The sequence below is a fragment of the Elgaria multicarinata genome, chromosome 3 (assembly GCF_023053635.1).
Source record: "Elgaria multicarinata webbii isolate HBS135686 ecotype San Diego chromosome 3, rElgMul1.1.pri, whole genome shotgun sequence".
In the NCBI taxonomy this organism is placed as follows: domain Eukaryota; kingdom Metazoa; phylum Chordata; class Lepidosauria; order Squamata; family Anguidae; genus Elgaria; species Elgaria multicarinata.
The window spans coordinates 103,114,556-103,132,352 of NC_086173.1; positions in this window are offsets into that span (position 1 = coordinate 103,114,556).

The following is a 17,797-nucleotide window of genomic DNA, read 5'->3' on the forward strand; positions in this document are numbered from 1 at the left end:
TGAGAGAGTGCAATTTGTAGACAAGAAGGAAAAAATTATTTAGTTCACCTTTAATGCAAACTTATCTAATCTCACATTTTTGAACCAATAGACAAACTAAAACTCAGGTGTCCTTTGAAACGTGTATTTCTCTGAATTTTGCAATGGAGTTCTCCAGTCAATGCATAGAAAACTTGCATATTAGGGAAAAGTGCATACAAAAGAATGTGTATATTAGTGAAAAGAACACATTATATTTGGAAAATTGCATGCCAAAAATGTGTAAATTAGGAAACATTGCATACAAAATGTATGTATTAGGCGAAATTCATACAAAACTGTATACAAAAATGCTTACAAACATTAATGGGAACTTTTTTAAAATAGCAAAATTTGGGACAAACTGAACTCAAGGCTGGAAACATTCTCAAGCTTTGGGACAAATTGAAGTTAAAATCAAATAATTGATCAATGAGAGAAACTGGAACTGGCAGATTCATCTATCCATAGTTGGGGGAGCGGGATGCTAACCCCCACCCCCAGATCCTGTCCTCCTGCAACTCCTCAGCCACCTTTCCGCTTGTGTCGCTCTAGATGCTTTCTGACTATGTAAACCTCACAAGAACATATCTGGAATCCCATAAGGGGGAAATGTATTGGTGGGGAAATGGCACTGGATGACAGCCCTTCCCAAATTGCTTTTCCTAACCCCAGAAGAAGCTGCCAGGTTTGTTACACTTTCAGTCTAATGTGTAGATTTGCTCTGTAACTAACTTAGCTCTAGAATGGATATTCATACAGAGAAGAAATTTCATTTTGGCTTCTGCCCATATTGGTGTACTCCCTCTAAACCAGGGATGGGCAACTTGTGGCCCTGCAGATATTTTGACCTATGACTCCCATCATCACTAACCATCATAGCCAGTGACGAGGCATGATAGGAGTTGTAGGATAAAACTTCTGGAGAACCTCAAGTTGATCAGCCCTGCATAGTGCAATCCTCTACATATTTACTCAGAAGTAAGCCCCGCTGGCCTGGTTCAGACAACACACTAAACCATGTTGCTTAACCACAACATGGTTCTGGGAATGCATGCATTCCCTGAACCATTTTGTGGTTAAGCAGCATGGCTTAGCGTATTGTCTGAATCAGGCCATAGAGTTCAGTAGGACTTACTGCCAGATAAATGTGTATAGGGTTGCAGCCTTATCTGCTTAATGATATGTGCATTGTTGTTCCCATGCAACAAAATAGTTTCATCCTGATCATCTGCTTGGGTTGTTTGCTTGGCCATGTTGCTTGTAGGTCAGAAGGCTGCCAGCTGCTGTTTCAGTTGCTGGAGGAAGGAAGGTACCTGTAGCTTTTACAATTTGGAGATGGGCCATAGCTCAATGTTCAAACATGTATTTTGCAGGCAGGAACCCCCAGGGTTAACCCCTGGCATCTCCAATGAAGGAGCTGCTACCTACTCAGCTGCTACCTACCCCCTGAGATTTTGTAGAGCTGGGGCAGAAGCACCACTGGTCTCATCATGCATTGTAAAGCATTTTGATGTGTTCATTGCTCTTTCATACTTCAATGATAATTTGTAGTTCTTAGCATTTAGTGTTGTTGTTGATGTGTGTGTATGTGTGTTGCAAAAAATGTGCATGTAGACAAATGTATGCAAATATTGCCAACACGTTACAATTCAAGTGATGCAGCTACAACAGAAGTTTAACATGATGGAAACCATCTGTCAAGTGTCCCAAAATATAAAGGTAGCTGATACCTATTCAGGAGGCCAGGTGCTAAAGTTGAGTCGTGAATCTCCCCTATGCACATTTTTGAAAACTGGATATTAAAATCTAGCATGACTCAAAATTGGGAGAGATTGCAAAATTTGAACTCCAGGTATCTTCATTATACTGTGATGTCAAAATAAGACAGACACAGGGTTAGATCCAGATTTAACCATACTTGAAATCAATAGGACTTAAACTACTCACAACTAACTCTTCCCATTGATTTCAATGGGTCTACTGTAAGTGTGACTAAATCAGGATCCAACCCTCACATTGCAACATTTTAAACATTAATACTTGATGTTAAATTCTGACATAAAATTAAAACTGTCTGCAAAATTGCATCTGACCAGGACAGATGAAAACTCTTTTAACAAGACAGAAAACAACATGAAGTGAATGACTGGATATAAAAACGAAGTCAGTCCAGTGTATTGGACTTGGACCCGGAAGATCTGAACTCAAATCCCTACTCAGCAATGAGACAACACCTCGAGCCAGTTGCTATATTTCAGCTTAAACCTCCTTGGAGGGCTGCAATAAGGATAAAATGAGGTAGCTGCATGTATCTCCTGCAGTTCCTTGGATGAAGGTCAGGATACACACGTAAGAATAAATGAAAGAATTGCTGAATTACCTGTGTTAGTGTTGACAACATAGTTCATCTGGATTTTAGTACTGTACTTTGTTCAAAAACACAAGAATCTGCCTTACGCCATATTGCTTGTCCATCTAATCCAGTATTGTTGACAGTGGTTCTCCAGGGTCTCAGGAAGAGACAGTCTAGCCTCCACTACAGGTTACCTTTGGGATTCAGGGCTAGCCCTACCTTTAGGCATAGTGAGGTGGTTGCCTCAGGCGGCAGATCCTGTGGGTGGGGAGCGTCAGCCAGATGTTGGGGGCAGAGCTGTATGTGTATCACTCAGCCTGCCCTGCTCTCCCTAAGCTACCCTCCCGCTGCCCTCAGATGCGGTAGAGGCATCCAGCGTTGAAGTTGGACTCAACTGCCAGTCTGGGCAATGTCTGTACATTGAACAGGAGGGAGGGGCATCTTGTCCTCCGGCACCAAAATGTCTTGGGCAGCCATGGTGAGAATGGTTCCTTTGTGGCTCTTTTCCACCCAATAAAGCTAACACCAGAAGGCCTGGACCATTGGGAATGAGCCCCCTGCCATGGCTCTTCCCCATGCTAGTGCTGGACCAATTTCCACGGTGATACTAGAGTAGAGAGGAGCCACATTGCAGCGATTCCCACACTTCAGAGCTAATATAAAGGTGGGTGAGGGTACACGGGGATGAGGATGAGGAAGTTTAGCCAAAGCCTTACTGCATAGATAACATTTACTATCTAATTAGCAGTGTTCATATCAAATTTAAATAATGAATGAATGTCAGAGAGTGGTTACTTGGAAACCCCACATGCAGATTCTAATTTCATTTCTAAAGAATGGAATCAAAATATGCCATCTTGGAATCCACTCGCCTAGAAAGTTAAAAATTACTCTTTTCCCTGTTCTTGTTCTGATGCCTCATGGTCACTTGATTGATTGATTGATTGATTGATTGCACGTATATCCCACCTTTTTTCCCTCGAAGGAAACCAAGGCAACATATCATTTTATAGTTTTTTTGTAGTTCCATTTTTGTAGTTCCATTTTATCCTCACAACAACCCTGTGAAGTAGGTTGGGCTGAGAGCCTGTGACTGGCCCAAAATCACTCAGACCCTTTTTACACCTAAGGATTATCCCAGGAAAATGGAGGGATCATCCCTGCTTGCTCCCGGGAACCCCTATGTGTCATTTGGATGCACAGGGATGATCCCGGGGGAAAAGGCAGGTGTAGAAATGGCCCCAGTGAGCTTCCATGGCCAAGAGGGGACTAGAAACCGGGTCTCCTCTCATTCCGACACTTTGGCCACTGCACCACATTGGCTCTTTATAACCCAGAACAGCTTATTTTCCCCGAGAAGGTGTATGAGTTGTAAATGGCTGTGGCACATGGGCAGAGAACAGCTCATGGCTAGGGGAGAGTAAAACTCTTAAATCTGACTTTGTGCAGCTTCCCATTTGTAATGGGACGATTCTGTGTGGTATCTAATCACTAGGAAAGATACCTTTCTCACAGTTACATTTAGTACACTTGAACAGTATAGCTCCACCTCTAGTTTGAAGTCACCTTATTTTGATAAGGCTCTCCTCATGATAGTCTATAGATTTTGCCTATTTGTATCTGAATTACCTATTTGTGGTTCTTGTCATTACCTCTGTGATTCAAACAAGTCTGTCTATGATCTACCTATGCAAGTACTGTTTTTAGTTTTGATTTAGTTATGGTTTGTTGCCAGATGACATTTACTTCCCTATTATGGCATTTACGTAATCTCTTGGCACAGTAGTTTCCTTGCTGGTTTCTTACGTGTTGCTACCCTTTAGCACTTACTGTGTTGCTGGTAGAAACAAAACAACGCCCCCCCCCAAACCATCTTTTGTTTACCATCATCATGTCTGCTGTTCAGTAGGCTGTGACTCTCCAACAACTGAGAGACATACAGTTTTGTGTTTATATTGTCTTTTATATTCAAAAGGCAAGCAGATTCTATGAAGGGTAAGATGTATATATGGGGAATTTGGCAGTGTTTCTTTAAATTTGTCCCCCCCCCAAAAAAAGGTTAAGGACAGATTTTTTGGGGTGGGGGGAGGCTGTCTTGTTTATATCTGGGGTGCAAAGGCTCCCTCTTTCAGGAACAGAATTGCCGCATGGCGTTTGCTCCATACTCCTTTCTAGTTAGTTTTATAAGGTCAAGGCAAATGGTTAATAAGTAGCATATTTCTTTGTTCCTGCTTCATATCGAATAATTCATCAGCCCCTAGTCTTCGAAATATGCATGCATGTACGTAAGCATTGCTTTGCTGAATCAGAGCAAGGTCAATCTAGCCCCATCTTGTTGCTCCGTGGCCAGCCAGCCACCTCTGGTGGCTGACAGGCAGGGGAGAATGGTGATTGCAGTCAACCCATTTGATCCCTTTGCCTGACCTCTGGGAAGTAGACAAAGGCTAGGAGCTATTCATAGGCACACACACCCCTCTCCCAAGAATTTGCCTATTGCAGGCATGGGCAACCTGTGACCCTCAAGTCACATGTGGCCCTCAGCCTAATTTCAAAAGACCTCTGCAAGCGATCAGTTCAGACCTCTGGCAAAAGCCCTCTGTCCCTTCTCCAGGAGCCACTGGGTGGGAGAAAGAGGGAGAGAAGGGGAAGGGGTGATAGAAAGAGAAAAGGAAAAGGGGTGGTCCTCCCCACATTGGGCTCCTGCCCCCACCCACCACAGTAATTTGCAGGCTGAGGCCTTTCCGAGATCTGTGGGCTTGACAACCATTCTCTCTGCTTTTGTGATCTCAAGGATCAGCTATTGTAATGTGCTGTGTATGGAGTGGTCCTTGAAAAGAATTCAGAAGGTAGCCAGATTATTAACTGGAGGGAGAAAAAGATACCATCTTCAGTCAAGCCTTTGTCCACTGCACGAGGGTGACCATGTGTCCTCTTTTAAGGGCACGGTCCTGTATTTGAAGTAGGGCTGAGAGAGGACTGTCCTTGATTTTAAGGACAGTTCAAGGGCTGTCCAGTCCAAATCTGAGTTAAAGGTAACAAGCCATCAGAAGGAAGAGCTGGGCCTTGAATCTCTATGGTGGCTGCAAATCAGTGTCTGTGTCTTATAACGGACACGATGCCTATTCAGAGCCACTGCGGGTCAAAGAAGATGTATAGACAGCCCCCTGGTCAGTCTTCCTTACCATGCTGAGATGTACTGTACTACTGAAATTATAATAATTATTTCTGCAACTACATGCATAAATTAGCATATGCAAATTTTGTGCAGAGTTGAATTTATGCAGATTTATGCACTTTGAATTGGGATCACAAGTGAATAGGCAGCCAGTGTGCGACTCTTTCAGAATGGGTGTAATATGATTCTGCCTGGCTATACCAGTTACATTTCTGCATTCTGCGCTAGCCAAGGCTTCAGAATTGTCTTCAAGGGCAGCCCCACGTGTAACATATTACAGTAATTCAGTTGGATGATTGCCAGAGCATTAACCACCATGGCCAGACTATCCCTGACCATGTATGGATGCAGCTGGTGAATGAGCCCAAACTGCTAAAAGGCTGTTCTAGTTATTGAGGCTACCTGAGCCTCAAGTGGCAAAGCTGGATCAAGAAATGTACCCCTGAGCTTCACACTTGCTCTTTCAAGTGCATGCACCTCCATTAGGAACTGGGCACACATCCAATTCCCAGACACGAGAAACACCTATCCACATGGTCTCTGCCTTGCTGGGGTTCAACTTCAGTTTATTGGCTCACATCCAGCCCATATCTGAACCCAGACTCCAGTTCTTGCTGATTCTGAATTTCTCTCAATGAGATGATTGCTGCTATCTCCTTGGAAGCCGCATCACATATTTTCTTTTTCTCCATCCTGGGCACTGTCACACTTCCTGATCTGGGCTATGTAAGGGCTCAGCTCCACCCCCTTATTAAGTGCCAGCCCTCTCTAGCATCCCAGCCTCAGGCTTTCAGAGTAGATGAACTGACCAGCCAATGTTCCAGCTGTGATACTGCAAACAATGGGGTGGCAGGGACACCTTCTTTCCTCTGTCTACGCAGGTGGTGGAGCAAGCAACACAGTCTCAATGCCATTCAGGAATGAGGGCATAGCCAATCTGCTGTGGTTAAAAAATTAACAGCCAGGGCTGCAAGCATTCATTGATTTAATAGGTACACGGATCATTTAATAACATACAAGCATGTGTTTTTTTAAAAAAATAATCATTTTAGCATGGACACGTTAAGGAATAGAGAACAAAAATATTAAAGTTGGCTTTTTTCTCTGTACAGTAAGTGACAGCTTTTGTTTATAAAATTGCAAGTTAGTGCACCCTTCCTTCAAAATCCCAAGAAAGGCACCTATTTTGTGCCCTTAGTGATATGCAAATTTATTTAAGTGTAATCAATTTGATTACATGACAGATGGTTAATCAACCAAACTAAATCTTGAATTGGTGGACAGCTCTGCTAACAACGTTAATAGCCTTCCACATATTTAAGTGTTGCCCATATTGTAGTATCTACAGTTTGCTAATATACCAAATCGCCCCAAGGAATTTAGGCATATACATTTAGCAATAAAAGTAAATGCATCGCCCTCTCCTTCTCCCTCTGCCTCCATCTGCCCAACCAACTAATTCTGGTGACAATCCAGTTTCTACCACATCCTTTTCTCTTCTCATGTGCAGAATTCTCTGCCCCACACAATCACTCACTATTGAGCCCATCTCTCTCTCACACACACATGCATTACCACACTCAGGAGACAGACTGGATCATCACCTAAGTGTTTTGTATGACTTGAAATTTTTTACATAATCTTTTGCCTGCAGACGCCAGCTCAGTACAAACCAATTCTTCAATTATTGTGTAGCTCTTGGGAAGAGAGAAGCTTTTTATGGGAATAGTATCAACATTTCTGCACGGCATTCATTGAGTTAAGATACACTGCAATGTTTTAAAATAGTAAAAGTTTATTCCCCCCCCCCACACACAAGTATCCATGAAAAGCATCCATAAAATATACAGATTAACATTGCCACTTCTAGCCACGGTCCCTCATTCATCCTGCTGTCTTTAATCAGGCAGTGATCCTGAATAATATAAATGAATAAATACAAACTAAAACCAGGAATAGCTGATAATGCCAAACCAGTTAATAACAACTGAAAAAACATAAAAACGTTAGAAGAGCCATGTTGGATCAGGTCCATCTAGTCCAGCACTCTGTTCACACAGTGGCCAACCAGTTGTCAACCAGCTGTCAACCAGAGACCTGCAAGCAGGACACAGTGCAAAGCACCCTCCCGCCCATGTTCCCCAGCAACTATGTATATGGGCTTACTGCCTCTGCTACTGGAGGTAGTACATAGCCATCACAACTAGTAGCTATTGATAGCCTTCTCCTGCAGGAATTTATCCAACCCCTTTTAAAGCTATCCAAATTGGTGGCCATCACCACATCTTCTGTAGTGAATTCCATAGTTTAACTTTGTGCTGTGTGAAGAAGTACAAATAATCAAGACTAACATTGAAGCATCTGAGAGGCCAAGCGCCTTCCAGAGCAGCCAGCCTGGAATAGCTGGACAACCATCTGTCAGTTATGCTTTAGGGTGGATTCCTGCATTGAGCAGGGGGTTGGACTCGATGGCCTTATAGGCCCCTTCCAACTCTACTATTCTATGATTCTATGAGAAAGTCATCAAAGTGGGGCCCAAACAACTCTCCCTAGGCAGCACACCTCAAAGTCTGCGCACAGGGACAAAATAGAGCCCATCATCACATGTTCCCACCAGATGAGACTCAGAGGTTGGTGACACCCAAAAGGGCCTGTCCCAATGATGTCAGAGGAGGGTGAGCTTATTTAATAGAAGCAGTACTAAACCATTTGAGGTTTAGGTAATTTAAGGGTAAAGTGACCTCTGTGTCAAAGAGCGTCAGCTATTACCAACTTTGGCTTGTATTACATCTCTGATGGCCACAGTGATCCATGCATTGTTAATCTCAAGGCTGGACTACTGTAATGTGCTTTATGTGGGGCTGCCCTTGACACTGGTGTGGAAGTGCAGACTGTGGTGGCTAGATTGCTTAGTGGAGCTTCTTCTTACCACAGACATATGACTCCTGTGTAGAAAGCTCTGTGCTGGCTTCCAATTAGCTACTGAGCAATGTTGAAGGTGTTACTGCTGGTTTATAAGGCCCTAAATAGCTCAGGACCAGATTTTCCAAGAGATTGCATTCTCTATCTAGCTTGCCCCGGTCTCTACATTTTGAAAGGGAGGCCTAGCTTAAAATACCCTGGCCTATTGAGGCTTGTTTGGCCATAGTATGGAGCAGGGCCTTCCAAGTTGTGGTCCCCCACTATGTCAACTGATCTCCCCACTGAAATCAGGTGGGCTCATAGTTTGGAGTGCTCCTGCTGCCAATACATCTGTTTCCCGAGGTGTTTCCCTGAGCACTGAGATTGTCAGCTATTCATGTTTATCTTAATGAGATTTTATTGTTTTATCACTTTGGTTGTTGTTGTTTAAAGAAAATGGTACAGTAATTCTCTGAAACAAACAAGCAAATAAATAGATAAATAAATAAAATAATTACCAGCGATTTGAATTGCTCTTGGAAACAAACCAGAAGCTAGCGAGGATGCTACAAGGAAGGAGTCGTCTGCTTTCAATAAAGAGATTTATTTCAGCATTTATTTATTCAACTCAACAATAGAGTTCTATACCCCTTCCCTGCCCAAATAAACTTCATACTGGGTTGGAAAACAGTCCATAAAGCTTCTGGATACAGAAGGAAAATAAGGAGAACCCCTGAGTCTTTTTTCAGATGTCATGCTTTTAATCATGATTGTGAGGACTGCCTCATGGTTTTCATTTCAACAGGAATGGTAGATATGTCCCTGGTCAACCCACATGGCTGAATTCATCAGCAAACGAGAGTGGCTTTGTTCACACTTCCCAGAGGCAGTGTCCTGAAATTGAAATGTTGCTGAAATTTCAGAATTGGGGATATCTGGCTCCTCTGCCCTCACATAAAAAGTGCAACAGCACTACCCACCATGGCTTGGCATCCATTACACGCATTAACGTTCCATGCAGATTAAGTTAATTATGTGCAAATTAAATACGCACATTATCTGGCATCTTGAAGCTGATACGTTTCCAAGGAAGTCCTTCGGTCTGAACAGTGTCTTTTCATAACTTGGCTGAAGCCACGATTCCGTCAAGTCTCCTTATGGGATTCCCATAAATTTGCCAACCTTTCCGGCCGACCTGGCCCCAGAGATCAAGGCACAGACTTCCTTGCCCTTTTGCCCAGTTTTCCTTGCTACCTTGAGGAGTTTGAGAGGTCCCTCCAACTCCCACCTTACCCAGATAATGAATGTCTTCAGTTGGAACAATAAGCCTATCCATTCAGCTGGCTCAGTGTTGTGTTAACTCCATCTCGATAGGGAGACAAAGATGTATTGTTGAAGAGCTGGATTATGTCAACAGCAGATATAGCTCTCTCTCTCTTTCTCCCTCTCTCTATCTCTGGGCAAAATGCAGTTTCTGTCACCTGCTGTTTAAGTCTACTTCTGATGCTGCGACCGCTGCTGGTTGTAGGGCCAGATACCATTGCTGGGAGCCTAATCAGGGGCTGGTAGAGTCCAAGGCTTCCTGCAACGAGGGTAGAAATAATCTCAGCCCTCAGTTATTATGTCTCTCAGCCACCTCTGAGCCCTGCCCCACCCCACCCCTGGTCTGAACTTGCATGATATTGAGCCACTTTGCGTGTCTCCCTCCCCATTTGGCTGCTATTGTATCATCTCTCTGAGCTCATCTGTTTGAGATCGATTCTCCTGCTCCTTAAGCATTATGCTCAGCCATATTTATGAAAGGCAACAGACTAACAATTCTGCATGAATTGCCAGGACATGCCTCATTGCACCATCATACCATTAACAAGAGGGAAAGGTCAGGGGGTGCTCAGCAAATATTTAATTCAAGGAAGACGGCGCTGTCCTATTTATATCTCATTCAGCCTTCCGCTCCTTGACAGCTTGGCATAGTTCACAGTAGTCACTATGAGAAAGGGGTGGTGGAGTATGGCTTCGGAGTAACCACAGTGTGAGTGGAAGGATCTGTGCCAGAGGCCCTCGACTCAAGAGGGCCTCTACAGCAAACAGCACCTGTCCGCAGATGCAGGCCTTTCTTGGAATGCAGAGCTCAGGAATATGCTCCATTTGCTCTTCTGCACTAGAGAAGCCCCCACTCCAGAGCTGTAGCCACAGAGGACCCATGGAATTCCCTCCCGAGGGATGTAGTGTTGGTCACCAGTTTGGACGGCTTTAAAAGTGGATTAGACAAATTTGTGGAGGAGAAGGCTATCCGTGCCTACTATTCCTAATGGCTATAAACTACCTCCCAATATCAGAGGCAGTAAGCCTATGTTCACCAGCTGTTGGAGAACACATCCATGTCCAATGCATCCATGTCCTGCTTGCGGCTTCCCACACCAAGCGTGTTAGCCACCAGGGGAACACAGCGTTGGACTGATAGGCCTTTGGTTGTTTGATTCAGCATGGCTCTTGTGTTCTTATGTGGGGGCCTACCCCACTCAGGCCCCATCACACCACTTGTGTGGAGTAGTGGTTAGATTCCAGTGGCATGTTGGCAGAGTGTGGCTGATTCCACTGGTAACTCCACTACCCCCCACCTGCCAAAATGACAGGCACCCACCCACCGCCACAAACCCTCAGCCTGCCACCACCACTCCACCTGCCCACCAGCTGCCACAACCCCTCACCCACCTGCCCTCCAGGTTTTTTTTATTGGGGGCAGGGTCTCCTTCTTCTCCACAGCAAAAATCTAGCCAGCCAACCTGCAGGTGTAGATTAGCCCTATGATAGGGTGACCAGATGAAAAGGAGGACAGTGGGGCTCCTGTATCTTTAACAATAGTACAGAAAAGGGAATTTCAGCAGGTGTCAGGAAAGTTAGAAAAACAGTCCACAAGTCCGCAGACTCTACCTGGCAGGGGGAAAGCCTGTCTGCTGCAGAATAACAATCAGAAATTTGTTTCAGTTCTGGGTTTCTCTGGCATCCCTAGTTCTAAACAAGCCCAAGGGAGGAGGAGCTGCCTGTAATCTTTTGGCTCAGTTACCACTCATTATAGTGCAGAGGCAGGGAAAACTTTTTCCTGTCAAGGTCTGCATCACCTCAGTCGAAACCTGTCAGGGTCTGCATTCCAGCAGTGGTTATGGCCGGAGCCAAAAGTGGGTGGAGTCACAGTTGTGACACTTCACTTTGTTCAGTATAGTGTGAAAGAAGAAAGACATTTGCATCCAGGCATTCCCCTTCCCTAACTTGGTTGAGGTTCCCTCGGCCAGCCGACAATATCCGTAACCCAGACCAGGGCCATTGAGAACTGGGAGATCCAACCTGAGAGGCCTGAATGTCCGCATTTGGCCCACGAGCTGGAAGTCCCCCCCCCTCGCTATATTGCTTGCATTTTATGAGAACAACTGGCCAAATATTCTTCTGCATCTTCTGCATTCTTCTGCTTCTTTTAAAATCTATTTTAAAATGTTTTATTCTGCTTTTATTTTATTTTATCTTGTACACCACTCCAAAATTTTCCATGTGGGGTGGTATATACATATTTTAAATAAATAAATAAAAACTGAGATTTTTTAAAAATGCTGCAATTTCTCTCTCCCTTCCCTCCCCCAATTTTTAGTAACTGGATGCTGAAAAATGTCAGAACAGCCCCAACTATATTGATTATCCCACTGCATATTATTGTTATAGTAAATCTTTGGTAACACAGACATAGAAATATTCAAATATTCAAAACAGGGCAGCCCGTTTACTAACAGGGACTGGCCGACGAGACCACATCACGCCAGTCCTTTTCCAGCTTCATTGGCTGCCAGTCCAGGTCCGGGCCTGATTCAAAGTGCTGCTATTGACATTTAAAGCCCTAAACGGCTAAACAGAACTACTGAATACTTAATAACCAATAAGCTGGAGATAAACTATAACAAGACCAAAATTATGGTCTTTGCTAATAGGTGGTCCCCTCACAAGTGGACCTGTAAGGGTAACAAGATCGAGCAAGTGCGGTGGTTTAAATATCTGGGAATTATGTTTCATTATAATCACTCATGGTCATGCCACCGCTGTGCAGTGGAGAGTGGGGCTAAACTCTCAGCATCGGCAATTTCAAGGTTTTATTACTCCCAGGGCAACCGCTATGTACCAGCAGCCATTACGGTTTATAAAGCTAAGGTGGTTACTCAAGCCTTGTATGGTATCCCAGTATGGGCCAAGGCATTGGGCCCAGCCTTGGAACGTCTTCAATCGGTCTTTTTACGGAAGATACTAGGCATGCCGTGCTGTGTCCCGTACGCTGCTCTGTGCCTTGAAACTGTACTTGTAAGGCTAAACACACAGGCTTGGTTGAGGATTGCGAAATACTGGATTGGCATCCTCTATAAAGCAGATAGTGGTAGCCTGATTTTCCAACTCCTCTCCGATTCAGTTTTGTGTTCAGGGATGTTAGACTTCTATGCCAAATTAAACTTGCTTGGACTAGACCTTTTAAATCTGGGTATGTTAAACCAAACTGAAGCATTCAGGGTCATTAGAGAAAGAACTTTAGATATCGAGTACCAGGAACTCAACAGTGCGGCAAATACTTCATGCTCCCCACTACATCTCCATCTGCCTGTTAAGCCTGGTAAAATGGCTCCTTACTTACAGCTGCTGCACAACCCGCAATTAAGAAGAGCGTTTATGTTAGCCAGGTGCAATGCCCTTCCCTCTGCATTACTAACGGGGCGGTTCAGAGGTATACCATATTCAGCTAGGCTATGTTTATGTAGTGGGGGTTGTATTGAGACCCTGGAACATATATTTTTGCACTGTCCTCTTCACGTATGCCAACGGCAGAGATATTTGGAAAAGATCTTATCAATTTGTCAAGGATCTGCGGGATCTGACATTATACGGACCCTATTATCTGCAGGGGGGGGGGAAATGCTTGAAAATGTTGCATTATTTGCTCACTATGTAATGACTTACCAAAGACCAGGAGCCACACCCAGAGGCATGATGGAATAGTTAGCAGGGGGATTAGTACTGTCTACCTTACTAGCAGGCTGAATTGCCAATGTAGAGTGCTAGTCTGTCTAGAGGATGTTAAGATTTTTTTTTTGTATGGTTTGTGGTTGTATTATGCCAATAAAGGTATATTGATTGATTGATTGATTGCCCTAAACGGCTTGGGGCCGGGTTATCTGAAGGAACGCCTCCTCCCATATGTACCGGGGGTCGTTCTCTGCGAGCCCCTGCCAAAGGAAGTGAGGCAGGTGGCTACCAGGAGGAGGGCCTTCTCTGCTGTAGCACCCCGGCTGTGGAATGAGTTTCCTAAGGAGGTTCGCTTGGCACCTACATTATATGCCTTTAGACGCCAGGTGAAGACCTTTTTATTCTCCCAGCATTTTAACAGTCTATAAATAAATTTTAACTTGGTGTTTTAAATTTGTAATTTTGCATTGCTGCTGTTTTGATCTGGTTGAGCGTTTATATTGTATTTTATATTATGGTTTTATACTGTTGTTTTATACTTTGAATGGTTTTAATTTTTGTGAACCGCCCAAAGAGCTCCGGCTATTGGGAGGAATAGAAATGCAATAAATAAATAAATAAATAAATAATTTTTCAGTATTTCTGAAGGAATTGTAGACTTAGAATTTGAGGGTGCTTCTGAAGGCTACTAGCATTGTGCTGCTATTCAAACATTTTCTCCTTAACAGAGGGTGTTTTTTTTCCCCTGAGAAGGAAAAATCAGGTGAAAGCAGCAGTAGGATAACATGGGAAGGTTACAAATTGAAGATGGGGCAGGAAGGTTGATCTCAGAATAAGGGTCTTGTCTGGAAGCACCCTGAGAATTGGAGTTCTGATATTCAGAAGTTTCTGCTGCCTGTTAGGAAGCAACATACAACTCAGAAGAAGCAGGAGACAGATGGTATAACTGAACACTGTCTGCTTCTTCACCCAAATTAAATTGGGTGGTGGTGTGGTTATAAACCTAAGAATGGCAGTTTTAAATGTGAAAAATATGTATTGGCACACACATATATCATAACTTACACATGTCATGTATCCAGAATTTACTGACAACTGAATGTCTACTCAGTGGCAAACCCAGGTTTGTTAGAGTGTGATATGTGAAATGGCTATTATGGGCTTTTCTACATAAGGCTTTTACCCTGCCACTTTAAAGAGGCTTTTGTTTCCAAATTCTTTGTGGGATTAAAATCAGCTCCTTTACACATTTTTTCTCTTGCTGTCTTTCTATGTGTTCCATTACATAACCACTAGGTGGCTCTGTGGTATAGTAGAATTGTGCAAATACACCAGAGTCTCATGCTGCCATTCACAGAATACCAGGCTTTCCCTATTAGAAAACAAAACAAAACTGCTATAATGGCCAGAAAGCATAAGAGGGGCCCTGGATGATGTTGTTGTTGTGCAAAGCACCCGCAAACTACCTTGAGTAAGGAATCACAAGTGCATAATAAATGCCTCACGTACAAAAGCTCTGTGTGAAGTGGAGAATGTGTAGCAGCATTTGACAGTCTATGTTCCAAATCCATCCACATCAGCCTTTAATAATTTAAAATGCAGTATTATGTGTCTTAGAGCTTGCATTTGTATTCATGAAAAAACTAGAAACAGAGATCAAGAGAAGTATTTGATTATCTCCCAAAGCTGATCAGAGGTATTCCCCCACCCCACCACATTTGTTCTGAAGTACATGGCTAGCCACCCTCCGACCTCCCTTAAGAAAACAGCTTCTCTGGAAAAGGCCTGCTACAGATGATACAAACATGGAGAGGAGCGGATGTTATTAACTAGGGGTGTGCACGGACCCCCGGATCCGCTTCTCTTCCAGATCCCCAACTTCCAGATCGGGTCTGCTCCGCTCCGCCTATAGTCCGCTCCGGTTCGCTGCGAAGCTCCGGATCAGAGCTCCGCTTCCCCCCCCCCATAGGCTTGCATTGAAATCCAAAGCCTTCAACTTTTTTTCTGTTAAAGTTAGAAACCTCAAATTTGGCACCATGACACCTCATGCACGTATACACATGCATGCCAAGTCTCAAGCCAATCCAAGCCTCCCCTGATTTTTGGGGAATTTATGAAAATCGGACACCCCATTTTTAGACATGGACTGTTCTCCGACATTTTGAAAGATAAAAACTTGGAAGCAGGCACATCCACATTCATGGCAAGTTTCAAGCAGATTCCATCATCCCCTGATTTGGGGGGGCTTTAACCTCCAACGCAGCACCCCTAACCCCAATTCCAACACACCTTTCTATAGCTCCGTCAATTTTCATGTTAGAAATCTCAAGTTCGGCACCATGACACCTCATGCACGTATACACGTGCATGCCAAGACTCAAGCCAATCTAAGCCTCCCCTGATTTGGGGGGAATTTTTGAAAATTGGACACCCCAGTATCTCAGGGATTTAAAGCTGCAGACAGCTCAAACGAGCCATTTCAAAGGAAATCCCAACATGCCATGAATTGGGGAGTAGATAATCCTAAATATAAATCTTCTTCCACACTTGAAAAATTGATTTGGAACTTCAAAAAGTCTAAGTGAGCGCACGAAAGACTTGTCCCCTGAGACAAAGCAAGACACACACAAACCATCCCTGTGAGGAGGACAGGCAGGCAGAGAGACAGGTAGAGATATGCCATAGATCTAGTATGGGGGAATCGGTCCCGGCAGATGCCCCACCACAGCAGCACCCCGGGGGCGGGGGGAGGCACGCAGGCAGGCAGGCAGCAGGCATTTCTGGGGGAATAAGGAAGTGAGGCAAGGATGGTTTGTTTCAAAGCCAGCAGTAAGTCATGCATTGCAAACCATCCCTGCGAGGCGGTCACAGAGGAGGAGGACAGGCAGGCAGAGAGCCAGGCAGAGATACGCCATAGATCTAGTATGGGGGAGTCAGTCCTGGCAGATGCCCCACCACGGACTTGCCCATTTGATTTTCACAGCAGGAGAGGTGGCCTGCTTACTGGTGCCAGCCTGAGCCTTCCCTTGACCACCACTGCTTTCAGCACGCCTAGCCACAGACGTGCGCCTGCTCCCTCTTCTCATGATGATAATAATATAATACTACTACTAATACTACTAATAATATATATTTGGGGAAATGGGACAAGTGTGTATGCTTTGCCCAAACTGGATTTGAAATGCTCAAACTGTATTGGCTTTTTTTGCACTTCACAAGCAGTGCACACAGCACACTCACACAATAACACACAAGTCACAAACACAGTCCAAGTAACACACAGAGAGAGAGAGAGAGAGAGAGAGAGAGAGAGAGAGAAAGAATAGAGATTTTTTTTGGTATTTTTTTGTATTTTCTTTTTATATAGAAGAAAGAAGGAAGATGAAACACAGTCAGGCTTTAAGAGGGAGGGGGGGAAACCAACCATCCAAACAAACAATCCAAAAATTAAAAATAAAGTTTATATTAAATCAAAGTAAGGGAAAAACACAGAGCAAACTAAGCAAACAGTCAGAAACAAGCAAACAAACACACACACACAACCCAAGCTAAATCCTAATCTAATCGCCTCCAACTCCAAACACAGCAGCAGCACCTGTAACTAACTCCTCTCTCCATGAACGCCAACCCACAAAGAGACACAAAGCAGAAAGCTCTCAGGGTGGCTCTGCCTTAGTCCCCCCTCCAACGCTGGGATTGGAGGATGCTTCATGAGGTCATCACTTCTCATCAGGATTGGGAGTTGAATCTGCCTCTCAGCTCTTCAAAAAGGTACCTCTCCCGCTTTTTTTACCCTATTTTTAAAAAAATTATAGCAAGCGAACCGCACCACGCAGAGTGCTGAGAGTAGGCTCAAAATGACCCCCAGCCACGACTCTCTAAGCACACGAAATTTCAGAAAGATAGCTTTAAAAACAACACAGTTATCCCCTAATCTTTTCTGCAATGCAATACTATGGGCGAAATTATCCAAAATGGCAGGCGGATCGCTCCACGAAAAGAGAAGCGTTTCTCCTATGGCCGCTTCTCTTCGCCATGCTTCTCCAGGACCCTGGTTCGCTTCTACTCCGCCTCTGGGCAAGGCGGATCAGGCCAATTCGCTTCTGATTCTCCGATTCTAAGCGGAGCGGAGCACATCCCTATTATTAACGTTTCTTAACACAGTTCATTCTGCAGGTCGGATAAGCCAAGAAGTGTTTTGTCAACAGGCAGGGAACTGCCTGTTTGCAAGTTGTATGCATTTATAATTCATGCACGAAGCATAAGAAAATATGTAAACTGTGAGTAATGTGAGGAAGGTTTGTGAAACAGGGCAGGTGTTTGCCATGGAGAGGGCATATAAACAAGCAGCA